Source organism: Taudactylus pleione, unplaced genomic scaffold (genome assembly GCF_031769625.1).
Source record: "Taudactylus pleione unplaced genomic scaffold, aTauple2 ptg001800l, whole genome shotgun sequence".
NCBI lineage: Eukaryota > Metazoa > Chordata > Amphibia > Anura > Myobatrachidae > Taudactylus > Taudactylus pleione.
In genome coordinates, this window is record NW_028286197.1 from 683,574 (window position 1) to 697,418 (window position 13,845).

The window sequence follows — 13,845 nt, forward strand, 5'->3', positions numbered from 1 at the left end:
ACTGAGTTACTGCCTGTTCCTGCTGAAAAATTGCACTGGATTTAGCCAACAAGGGTTGGGTAGACAGACAGTGTTAGTCTGTATCCAAAGCTTAGAGTGATACCAGAACCCCCAAGATATCCTTGTAAGGTTTTCCCTCAACTATTTATATATGAATGGACAAATATTCTCTGTAAAACGATGAGGAATATGTGCGCTATATAAATAACTGGCAATAAATTAACACAGAGCCATGTAGTTTACTACTTCTAAGCCTATTAGTCTTCATCATTTTACATTCAAGACTTATTAGCCACATTTATAAATAAGAGGGAGAAGAAAAAATAACTTTGTTTAAAAGTTATTTCCCCACTGTCTCACAGCCTTCTTCTCTAGCACTTCTATGATGGCCGTCACCTTCCCAGCTGTATGGAGAATTGTGTTGCTAATTGTTAACTGTGCTATGTTTATAAGTTGGTTACTGTATTGTAATGTAATGTTCTGAGTACCCTTTACTGTATGTACGGCACTGCGGACCTCTTGTGGCGCCCTATAAATAAAATGTAATAATAATAATAAAAATAATTCATGCACCAAATCCAGAATATATATTTTCAATATAAAAATAAGTTATCCTGACCTCCTTTTAGCATCAACTGAACAGCTTTGATCAAAGCAATTAAAATGGTAGGTTGGTCTTGGTACTGTTACATTGTATAGTGAAGGAATGTTACCTTTAAAAATTTGTAAAATTTAGTCTGATCTCCAACAAGGTGGGCAAGATAAGAGACAAAGCAGAACACTTTCTCGTACGGTGTCTCATTGTAAGTATCATCTGGATTCACTCCTAAGAGTGAAGAGAGGAAAAAAAAGATTTTCAAATTGAATACTTTTTTACAATTTTAGGCAGACATTAGCAAAACCAAAACACCATCCTTCCAACATTAATATGAAATTACATTTACAGATTTTAGATTTCGAATTTACTCACCATTTTTACCATTGGTAAGCCCGGATGTTAACGTTCTGTGCATACCCAAACACACTAATTTCAATAGGGGCAAAAACTCAATTGGACTTACTACTCAAGAATATACTAATAAATATTTCATTTGTACAGCTGAGGAGGTGGTTATGTCAGAGAAAATTAAGGACCAAGGGGCCTATTTAGCAAGCCTTAAACCATGCCACGTGAGCCTAGCAGATGAATATTAAGTTCAGCGATTGCCAGCAAAAAATGTAAGTAGCCAGCACTATTCAAGACATAGCATATAACACCTAATGTGTCATTTATTGCACAGGCTCTCAACTCTAGTCCTCAAGTACCCCCAACAGATAATGTTTTTTTAGATTTCCTTTATCATGTACGGGTGAGAATTTATTTTGCTGGGTCAGCAATTATCCCACCTACTTCCACATACAGAAATCCTCAAAACATGACCTGTTGGGAAAACTTGAGGGTTGATGTTGAGAATTCCATCTAGGAGCCACCATGGAGGAAGAATAAACATATATGACTCCTTCTCCTCTAGATGCTACTTCATAAGATTAATGCCAGCCTGAGCTTACTGCAGATTGGTAAACTGACAAGACATCGCTGTAATAGCCCTGTCGGATGAAGCAGTGATAACTCCTTTTTCCCTTGCTTTTCTGTGGAAAAAAGCATAATCTCTGCTTCATAAAAAGATCCCGATGCCAGTTGTGTAATTAATGTTGGAATGTGACCAGCCCAAAAAGTGACAAAATAAACAATTCAGTGAAGGGTGATAAGTAACAAATCTAAAAAAAATACATAGATAATATACTTTTTACATGGACTTAACTGTACACTCAATTATTAGTACTCATCAATACTACACTGAGGTGTAATAAGCAGAGATTGTGGTAGAAGCTGAATGTTCCACACACCAGGTTAAATTTTGACTCGCAGTTTGTTTAATGGATAATCCTCTCCTGAGGCCTTCATATGCTGCTGAAGTAGGGCTCTTCCTGTTGCTGCCTATAGGCAAGTATACGCAGATCCTGCACAGGAGAATTAAACACCTCATTCCATACCATTCAGCAAGAAAATTAACCATTGTATCCAGGAACATTTATGAGCTGTAACAAAAAAAAAAAATAGATAGATAGAGAATATATATATAACAAAGAGAAGGAGAAGAAAAAACAAAACAGAGGTTTACCATATATCTCAGTTGTGATCCTCCGCTGGGCATACACAGTGAAACCCTCGTTCAGCCAGAACTCGCCCCAATTAGCATTGGTCACCAAGTTTCCAAACCAGCTATGGGATATCTCATGAATAATAACATCAGCCAGAGAACGATCACCAGCCAGCAGACAGGGGGTGACAAATGTGATGCAGGGGTTCTCCATACCACCAAATGGAAATGATGGGGGCATGAACAAGACATCGTACCTAAAATGTTAAAACACTGACAACATAAGTCATACTTTATAATGTTCATTTAGCATCCTTTAGTAGTGGTATTCTATATATCTGCACAATGAACAAAATGAAAAAAAACAAAAAACGAAGAATATAAGGGCTCTATTCAATTCAATGCGAATTGAATAGCGCCGAGAATGAGCTCCCGGAGCTATTCAATTCAGTTCACTGCTAAGCCCGACTAAAGATATGCGAGCAGAAATCGGACAAAAGTACAGGCGCAATGCTATTTTCTACCGATAGCGCGGCGTAAACAGCATCGCGCCAGGAAGTTTAGTCGGAGAATGCCTGTTCTCGCGACTAAACACCCTGTTTAAGGCGCGAGGGGCTGGGAGAATGGGCATTCCCCGACCTAACATTGCGCAGAATTAATAGCTCAGGAAGCTTCTTCCCGGCGATATTCAATTCGCGTTGAATTGAATCAAGCCCCAAGATTTAAAAATAAATAAATAAATGGTCTTTCAATGCTTAAAAGCACTGAGCAAACACAAATCTTAAAAATGTATTCTGTGACATCACCTTTAGTTTTTACTGGAAAACAGCTTATAAGAAAAGCAAAAGTCCTAATAGTAGATATAGCTGTACCTTCGGTAGGCATATTAACAGTGAATAAGAGTCTTAGGTCAGAGTGATAGGAGAACATACTTAGGCAGCAGGAAGAGTATTTTAAGTTTAAAGGAGGTGAATAATATTGTAGCTCACAATCATTTTCAAGACTTCAAAAGAAATTAAAAAAAAGAACGATATGCAAAGCACTTTTGAAAAAAAAAATTGGAAAGCTTACCGGTAGTTTTTTGTGTAAAAAAAGGGATTGCCTCAAGCAGGGCCGTAGCTAGGGCAGTGTGGCCGGTGCCATCGCACAGGGCACCACAGGTCAGGGGGCGCTGTTTGGGCCTGTCAAATTTCTGTTTATTATCATTCTTGCTTGTAGTTTCCTCTTATTTCATCCCCAGCAACTCCTGGCCTCTCCTATCTCTTCCCTGGCCCTTCCCCATGAAGCCATGGCCTTTTTTTGGGTGCATTATGTCCCTTTGAAAAATGAGGGGGCGCCAATGCGCTTTCTGGCACAGGGCACCAAAAACTCTAGTTACGGCTCTGGCCTCAAGCATCTATTTGCCACTAGCTGATTTCATCTAGGTAGACCTTAGATATTTACAGTTTCCATTTCCATCTCACCATTCCAGTAACACATTAATCTTTCAACCCTATAAAAATGCATCCCCTTGCTCACTGCTATAGTAAAACATTACCATCCCTCACCTGTGTACTAATACATCCCACTCCCTCACCTTTGTAGCAATACAATTCCCTCCCTCATCCGTGTTGTAAACGTTCGACATTCCCCTCCCTCACCTGTGTAGAAACATGATGCTTCCCTTTGCACCAGTAGTAACAAATTACCCTCACTCACACCTGTAGCAACGTTTCGCCTTCCCTCACCCCTGTAGTAACACATTACCCTCCATCGTCCGTTTTGTAACACATTCCCTTCCCTCACCCCCATAGTAACACATTCCATTCCTTCACCTCTATAGTAACACATTCCCCTCCTTCACCTCTATAGTAACACATTCCCCTCTCACTGCTGTTGTAATGCTGGGAACACACTGGCCGACATATTGGCCATTCAACTGAATGGCCAATATATCATGCGTGCATCAGCCAGTTTGTTCGGAAGATATGTCTGAACGACATCATTCACAGACATAGCCCCGTCTGCTGTGCAGCACAGCTGATGGCAGATATATCTGCATATCGTGCTGTGTGTACGGGTGGTCAGTCAACCGCCCATACACTTGCTGCAGATGCCGCCGGGGAATGGGCCGGAACCCTTGCCAGATGGCAGTGATGGTTGTTCAGTGTGTATGAACAACCATCATCTGCAGATATATCTTTTTCAGGTGTGTACCCAGCTCTCCACATTTTCCTCTCTCACCTCTGTAGTAACACATTCCCTTCCCTCACTATTCAAATAGGGGAGCCACATCAACTGCTAGTGAGGTTTTGAAAGCACTAGGGGTGACAGTTGGTGTTTGAATATTGAACTCTGCTACAGCCACGATGAAACAGTCAGAAAGGACATTGCACAGGGGGAGGAAACATTTTCACTCCCTTTGTGGTCGAATTTCAAAAAATCCCTTCTTAGTGGCAACTTACATCATGGAAAGATGTTTCGAGGACCAGGGTTTTGGGCTGGGTGTTGATGAGTCAGGACATTTGATTTTATATATTGTGGCAATACCAAGCTAGGTGGCAATAATGAGCCAAGGATTCTGTGTGGGGCTGGAGGGATGCACCCAGGCAGGGCTGGATTAACAATGGGGCGGTTGGAGCTACAGCTCTAGGCCTCCCCATCAAAATAGGCCCACAGGATCTGCGGTAGACAGGAAAAATATTTCCTGTTACAGCAGACTGTCCTGCCGTCCAACCGAGGCCCATCCGCCCATCTACATACCGCCCGCAGTTCAATTACTGGCCACACAGCCGGGCCCACAGCACAGTGAGTACAAGGATTCACTAGCCCGCTCCTCCCAGCTCTGCATTGTGTCATGTGCCGGCGCCTCCTCCACTCCACCTTATGCTATGTGCTGTAAAAGATCCGTCTACCCGCCCGGTGTGCTCCGCGGTTACTATGGAGCACGGGAGAAGCACACTATCACGCTGCGCCGGAGGCAGACTTCATCCTCCAACAGGTACCGCTTCACACTGCACGAGCATAGCTTTAATAAAGCCTGCATTGCCGAAACAGCACTGCAGACACAAGCCCACATGCAGCACCGGAACTGCCAAACAGCAGTGACTCTACAGCATCAAACTCCGATCTCCCGTTACTGACAGCACTCCCCTTCCCATTCCCCACACTTACTTGTTCCTGTCAGCTTACCTTTTCTTACCACAACCTACGTTACTGTTGCCTAGTCATTGTATTCACAAATCTGACACCCTGGCTGGAATCCCTCTGACATAAGCTAAATATCAGGGTTATCAATTATTGAGGAACCAGCTGAAAATAATATTTACACCTCAGTCATACCTACTATAGTATACTATTCATGCTATTATCCAGCTGTGTTTAAAGTAATACTTGAATAAAATGTGTTTGTATACATTTAAATTTGCCATTGTACATGTATATTCTACTAGCTATTGTGTCGGTATGCAGTCTGGAACCAGATGGTCTAAATGCCGACCGCCGGCTTCCAGTCTGCTTTATCCCAACTAGGGACAAATGACAGGCGTCTAAATGTAGACGCCTGTAATTTGCCCGACGTCTGGAGACCGGCGCCCCCCGGCATCCCAATCGAGAGGATGCCGGGCGCCGCAGCGGGCACCCGCGGGGGGGGGGGGGGGGGGGTTAGGTTTAGGGCTACCGGGAAGGACTTTGGGGTAGGCACCCCCCCGAGAGGTTAGGGTTAGGCACCCCTCCGGGAGGTTAGGGTTAGGCTATGGGGAGGGGGGTTAGGTTTAGACACTTAGAGGGGGGGTTAGGGTTAGGCACAGGGGGGGAGGTTAGGGTTAGGCACCCCTATGAAGGATTAGGGTTAGGGGGGTTAGGTTAGTTGATACTTACCTTTATGACGATCAGGATTTCCAGCGCTGTTGGGTAGCCGCTGTCGGGAATTGAACCGCCAGCCATGCGTCCGCCGGTAATACATATCACACCCGTTGTGTCTTCCCCACAACACACATCCTTTTGCCGGCCACCACCAGCATCAGTCGGCTAGCCATCACAATTTGGCCTTTGTCAAACTCGCTGAGAGCCTTGCATTTACCCATTTTTCTTGCTTCCAACATAAGTTGCTGCTTAACATACATATATATCCACCCCCTCTACTGCCTCTCAGCCCCCCATGCACTCCAATACTTACCCTGTTCCCTCATAGGCTAGGTCTGTCCTGTCTCCCGATGCGCATGCATGTCAATTTAGCACAAATGGCGTCATTGACCATCTGGACTTCCTGCTTCACTTGGGAAGTGGGAGGCTGAGGGCATCTCTGGGAGACCCCTAAGGAAAGGGCCATAGGTATTTATATATTAATTGTGGCACTTACTAACTTTTTTTTAGTTCTCATTATGTTGTCTAGATCTGATTTCTTCTCAGTATAGCTATTAATAGGGTAAGGTCTCATTTTTATGTAGAGAGATTAAACATTTTAAGTGACCCCTATACTTTTTAGTAACAGGGTTTCTCATTTACATCATCACTAAGGGGGAGATGTACTAAGCTCTGGAAAGAGATAAATTGGAAAGTGACAAAGTCACTCAGCTCCTGCGTTTGAAAAATTACAGGAGCCGATTGGTTAGTAGTTTATCACTTTCCAATATATCACTTTTCAGAGCTTAGTACATCTGCCCCTAAGTGTAATGGTCACATTAACATGGGCGTTTCCCTTTGCTCATAGACGCACACATTATACTATTAATAATGATACATCCCCTGTGCAGACCACACCCCCACAGCACTGGTCACACTTCACTACTCACATCTCTATGGCGACAATCACCCCCCACACACACACATACACACTATGACCTTCATTTATTTCAGCTCCAGGCCCACGTTGACCTTTATCTGGCACTGCACACAGGGTAGAAATAGAAAGTGTGACCACCTAGAAGCTGCCTTGTGTACAGAGCTCTGATGAGGCAGACCAGTCAGGTTAGCCAGAAGAGAGTCCAAGTGGGACTGTGGCAGCTATAGAGCCCAGTGTGCCAGGAGGCCAGTGTGCAGACTGCAGTCAGGCAGTGGGGACCACAAAACTCTAAGACCTTTTTTTGGAAGTCAGGTCAGTGCCCAGACTTGCAAGCTAGGCACACAGGACCACTAAAGAGACTGTGTGACTTTGTGGAAGTCAGGCCAGGAGGCCATGTTTATACCTGCGAAAGACAGGACAGACTTTCAAGAGACAGAGTTAGATTTGCAGACTAGCTGCCCATAATAGTCAGGGTTCAAGAAGTGAGGTAATGCCCTGAATTTGGGACTAGGACCTTTGTTATTTTTGTTCCTGAATGCTGACAATAAAAGCTCCCTTTATTTTAATTTACACCTGAAAAGCTGTGTGTGGACCCTTATTAATGTGCACCTAGGCACTGCACCACTGGCCTGCTATCTGCTAATTGCCCTTTTATCACCACTTTCATCTATTTTAAATTCCACATCAAAACTTATATTCCTCTCTCACTGTTCTAACCAATTTCAATTAACCCTTAACTACCACCACACCTTCATACATCACAAAATCATTCCACCTATTGGTAATGACATTGGTAATCATCCAGCTGCATTTTCCATCATGACTGATAATGACCCTTGCAGTAGGGAATCGGTATGATTTATCACCGGCCGCATGGCCGGCAGTTGTAATCCCGACAGCGGCAGCCTGGCGGAGGTTAAAATCCAGATCGTCCTTTTGTTAAGTATCGATAACCTAATTTCGCCCCCCTAACCCTCCCTTAGGGGTGCCTAACCCTAACCTCCCCTCCCCACCCCCCCTCAAGTGCCTAACCCTAACCCCCCTTCCCCGCAGCCTAACCCAAAGTCTCCCGAGGGGGGGGCCTAACCCTAACCTACCACCGCGGCTGTCCGCACCCGGCACACCTTTGATCCGTCTGCCGGGTGTCGGGCTCCCGGCGTAGTCTAATGACAGGCATTGGGATTTCGACACCTGTCATTAAACACTTGCCGGGATTAGACAGTTGGGAAGCCGGCGGACGGGATTTCGTCTGTCGGCTTCCCGCAGTAAGAATAAAGTCCCAGTCATATTAAGTATAAAGCATAATCCTGCCTGGTATCCCCTGACGCCCAGTAACTGTGTATTGTGACTGTTCTAATGTATTTTAGGAGTTGCATTGAAACACGTTCTTAAGTGTCACTAGGTGTGCTTTGTAGGTAGCAGCAGTTTATTTTGCATGTCTCCCAAAAATAGCAGGGAAAGTTGTGCCACCCACTAGCTAGACATGACTAGCAGACATACTTCTTCACTAGTGGACCTAATGTGTTGGGCAGCTGGAACACCACCTTTCTCAAGAAGACACTCATGGTTTAATTATGTCAGGTGATATCGTTTATGCCTGAAGTCATTGTTGCCCTTTGTTCTGTACCCAAGGTAGACACTCGAGGGGACAGCTCAGTAGCCGCCATCATGAATTGATTTGTAAGATTTAGGGTCAGACACATAAAAAGGGTGGGTAAAATGTACATAAACAGTTATACAAGAAACACACACGTAACAATCAGGCTGGTATGATATGCATTTGATGATAATAGCACATTATTTTTAGCTTTATCAGACTTCACATACACAGTAAAAAGTATTGTTCATCTAACCTGCTAATTCTTTAGATAGCAAAAGCATCCTAAAGTGAGGAACAAAGAGCATAAACATGACATGTGAGGAGGTAATATCTTGGAAAAATGGAACAAAACAGAGCGCTCTATAGTGATAATCAAACATAAATCACATATAAATGTGGTGGAGAGTAGAGCAGCCAGTCCACTGACACCATTTCCATATGCTCCTTGTATGGATTCATACATAAAAGGCTCTAATTAATTACAACACCTGGGTCTGAAGTGCATAGGTTATTATTACAAGTCCAGTCCAGGACTTGTCTCCGGCCAGTATTCCTCCTGCTCCCGACTATGCTTCTAGGTTGCCGGTTGCTAGGAGAATCAGACGTCAGAGGATTTCACGTTTCCTCCTAGTGTTGCCTGGTTGGCAGCTGATCCTATTTGAACTTCCTGGACTGTCGCCGCCCTGTCGGCTATAGTTTTCATGTGGAACTTTTGGTTATGCAACTTGCTTTCTGTGCATCCAGACTTCCAGTTATAATCTGTACATGCTGTGTGTACTCTGCTTACCGGCTTCTAAGTGACCCAAGTCACACATCATCCTGTGTGTAAGCACCTTTAGTGTACCTTGAGGACCGTAACAGTTATGTGGATTGAGTGATTTTTTTTCACTTTCATTAGTATTGTGCCATTTTATTTTTTACTCTTTTGATACACTTATACATATGTATTTTAGTATTGCGATCTTATGCATATGAATTTATGAGATTAAAACTTGCATTTATATATGATTTAGGTTTATGATTATCACTATAGAGCGCTGTGTTTTGTTCCATTTTTCTTGTATTTGTGTGAGGACTGACTATCCTCTTTTTATACAGCTGCTCACTACAACTTTGGATTTTACATCCCGTGGTAGCGCCACCTTGATAATTTTTACTACCCCTTCTACACATTAATATCTTGTAAAAAGCTGAAACAATGTGTCCTCACACATCTTTGCTGCAGTAGCGCCAAACAGCCCCTTTTGGTGTGCAAGATTGCACGAGAGTCTGCTAGCACTGGGCGTCTTATTTTCCCGAAAACGCATCTACGTTGCAACTAGGACACACCAGGAGACTCTACTGATTAATGTGATAAGTGACACTTGTAATCTGTGTGTGTGACTGAGTTTCTGAATCTGTATAAGAAGTGACATGATGCAGCAGCCGCAGCTTTTTTCCCCACACCAAGTTCCGTTTTGTATACAGACTCAGTTGCACACAGATATACAAATGTCACTTATGAATCAGTACACTCTCCTGATGTTACCTAGCTGCATTGCATTACAACGAAGGCGTATTTTCGGCAAAAGAAAAAGGAAGAAGATTCTAGCAGATTTGCACAGGACCTAGCGGCTCACTCACGCCTAGCATTTCATGCTGCGTAGTGTATCGAGGCTAGATGTATGAGGACACATCTGTATGATTCAGATTAATAGCTCAGAAACTTACCTTCCCCAAACATATGGTCCAAATAGTCTCTCCCCAACACTCAAGAACTCCTCTATTACACCATCATATTCCTTTTTTGTAGCATCAATCAAACACGGTTCTGCCCAAACTCTGCTTCTGTAAATACACATTTTCATAGCAACAGTAAGTGATTAAACAATCGTAACCAGTTTGAGGATATAACTTGCCTTCCATTTCCTTACCTTGGTCCTACTTCTGCAGACACAATATCCCCAATTACTAAAGCCACAAGATAAGAATAGGTTGCGTCATGTTGAAAATGAATGTACCATCTTGACGATCCCATTTGTCTGCACTCATTAATGCTGTGAAACCCTCTGGAACCTGTACGAAATGCACATTAAATGGCTTTGAAATTAAACAAACAAGATGTGCTTTAACTGCAGACTTTCAGACTTAATTTGAGGGTAATCACATCCAAATCAGGTGAACGGTGTAGGAATGACAACGGTTTCTATATGTGCCTCCCACTTTTTAAGGGGCCAAAAGTAATGGGACAAACTAAACAATCCCAAATCTAACTTTCACTTTTTAATACTTTGTTGCATATCCTATGCAGGCAATTACAGCCTGAAGTCTGGAATGCATAGACATCACCAGACGCTGGGTTTCATCCCTGGTGATGCTCTGCCAGGCCTCTACTGCAAATGTCTTCAGTTCCTGCTTGTTCTTGGGGCATTTTCCCTTCAGTTTTGTCTTCATCAAGTGAAATGCATGCTCAATCGGATTCAGGTCAGGGGATTGACTTGGCCATTGCATAACATTCCACTTTTTAGCCTTAAAAAACTCTTTGGTTGCTTTTGCAGTATGCTTCGGGTCATTGTCCATCTGCACTGTGAAGCACCGCCCAATGAGTTCTGAAGCATTTGACTGAATATGAGCATATAATATTGCCTGAAACACTTCAGAATTCATTCTGCTGCTTTTGTCAGCAGTCACATCATCAATAAATATAAGGGAACCAGTTCCATTGGCAGCCATACATGCCCACGCCATGACACTACCACCACCATGCTTCACTGATGAGGTGGTATGTTTTGGATCATGAGCAGTTCCTTTCCTTCTCCATACTCTTCTCTTCCCATCACTCTGGTTGATCTTTGTCTCATCTGTCCATAGGATGTTGTTCCAGAACTGTAATGGCTTTTTTAGATGTTGTTTGGCAAACTCTAATCTGGTCTTCCTGTTTTTGAGGCTCACCAATGGTTTACATCTTGTGGTGAACCCTCTATATTCACTCTTGTGAAGTCTTCTCCCGATTGTTGACATTGACACATATACACCTACCTCCTGGAGAGTGTTCTTGATTTGGCCAACTGTTGTGAAGGGGTTTTCCTTCACCAGGGAAATAATTCTTCTGTCATCCACCACAGTTGTTTTCCGTGGTCTTCTGGGTCTTTTGGTGTTGCTGAGAGAATGTTCCAAACAGTTGATTTGGCCACACCTAATGTTTTTGCTATCTCTCTGATGGGTTTGTTTTGATTTTTCAGCCTAATGAGGGCTTGCTTCACTGATAGTGACAGCTCTTTGGATCTCATATTGAGAGTCAACAGCAACTGATTCCAAATGCAAATGTCACACCTAGAATCAACTCCAGACCTTTTACCTGCTTAAATGATAATGAAATAACGAGGGAATAGCCAACACCTGTCCATGAAATAGCTTTTGAGTTGATAGTCCCATTACTTTTGGCCCCTTAAAAAGTGAGAGGCAGATATAGAAACCGTTGTAATTCCTACACCGGTCACCTGATTTGGATGTAATTACCCTCAAATTAAATCTGAATGTCTGCAGTTAAAGCACATCTTGCTTGTTTCATTTCAAAGCCATTGTGGTGGTGAATAGAGGCCAAAATATGAAAATTCTGTCAATGTCCCAATATCTATGCACCTGACTGCGTGTATAATATATATATATATATATATATATATATATATATATATACATACATACACACACACACACACACGGGTATATACAGTATACATACATACACACACTATTTGACATGTCGGTATTGATTAGAAGGCTACGAGTGTTTTCTTAAAAAACTCAAACTGGGGACTTCCGGTGGGCGGGGCACCCAGTGTGGCCGCTTTTTACATGAACTCCAGACCTTGCTAGCTTCAACTGCTTTAAAACCTAGTTTTTGCTCTGAGATTCACTGTTAGCTGTGAGTTACAGCTGCACTGATACTTTGGCAAGAACTTTGGTCTTGATCTTAGGTCTGGAGTCACCTTCTACACCCCGGAGTCAAGCCTACAAAAGTGTAAGGCGCATATGACCGCCCTCGGCCATCTTTGGGCGTGAAAGCTGGGATTGACTGAGAATCTCTCCTGCTGTGACTGCTATACTTCATGTTGTGGGCTGCTTTGATCGGTGGTCCCAGTGAATGTGAGCAGCACCCTTGTGGGTCTCCTGGAGACAGTTCTCACGTACCGGGCTGCCTTCCTCCTCCAGTGGTGTCTGGCTTGCCTCCCTGCTGGACTGTCTGAGGTTCGGGTCATGTCCTGGAATTGAGTACCTGTGGTGCTCCCTGCAAAAGATCTCCATCCCTGCACCTCGTGTATATATCGCAGCTCCGGTGTCTAATAACACTGCCAGGGGGAGGCTCATCATTGGACAGTCTCTCATGGTGCTTATTGTCCCTGCGGGACTCTGTCTTACCTTGCACAGACGGCGGGCAGGGACCTGGGAGATCGTGGCTCCTCTATCCCGCTGGTAGTTCTCAATTGCCTGAAGTTCCGGGGCTGCTGAGGTAACCCGATGCTGAATACTCTGCTGGGGTTTCCAGAGTGACTGTTTCTCATGGCTGAAACTGCTCCTTTCTGACTGTCCAGCTTTAACTCCAGATCTGAACACTGCTGCTGCCCATATTAGCCTGTCAAATAACCTGCTGGACAGATTTTCTTTTGGGAACTGTGAGCGCTCTATTGAAATGTTCCATATTGTTAGCTGACTGATATTATCTCTAATTTTCTCTGGGTATAAATGAGATGCATCAATATCCTTAGTAATAGAAAACAATGTATTTGTTGTATATCATATATTTAAGAAATAGCTTTGTTTCAATGTGTATTTTCATGTTATTGAGAATATTTTTCATTGGTACAGGTACAATTTCCACACACAGTATTTACGGGGCTTTGTGAATTCTGCACGGGTTTATTAGCTATACTTCAGTCTTATATGTTACAATACTGCCACCTGGTGTTATAATTTCACATTACACCTATTACAGTGCTTTATTTCATATACTCGATACTTGCAACTTTATTTTCTAGTGTTATTATCTTAACTGTATATCTGTGTTAGATAACCCCATAGTTTTATAACCTTGCTCCACAACAAGATTTGCTGGGTTTTCATCTCTCAACAAGGTACGCTGTTTCTCATATCATGTTTGCTCAGAGGATTTTCCAATTGGAGGAGTGCTCCACTCCCCTTTCTATCCTTCCTGTTTCACCAACAGTGGAGGTTCCGGATTCAGGATTTGATGTTACAGCTTTGGCTACTCAATTAGCAATGGAGTTGTTGAAGATTCTACTATCTTACCTAGACAACAAGTTTAATAGCTTATTGTCTCTTTATGACACTGACATGATTCCTCT

At 43.1% G+C, this 13,845-nt stretch overlaps 1 pseudogene; it reads right to left on the reverse strand.

Annotated features, from left to right (window-relative positions):
* Positions 1–686: 686 nt before the first annotated feature.
* Positions 687–13,845, reverse strand: part of LOC148436341 (aminopeptidase B-like) — a 28,298-nt pseudogene continuing 15,139 nt past the window's right edge.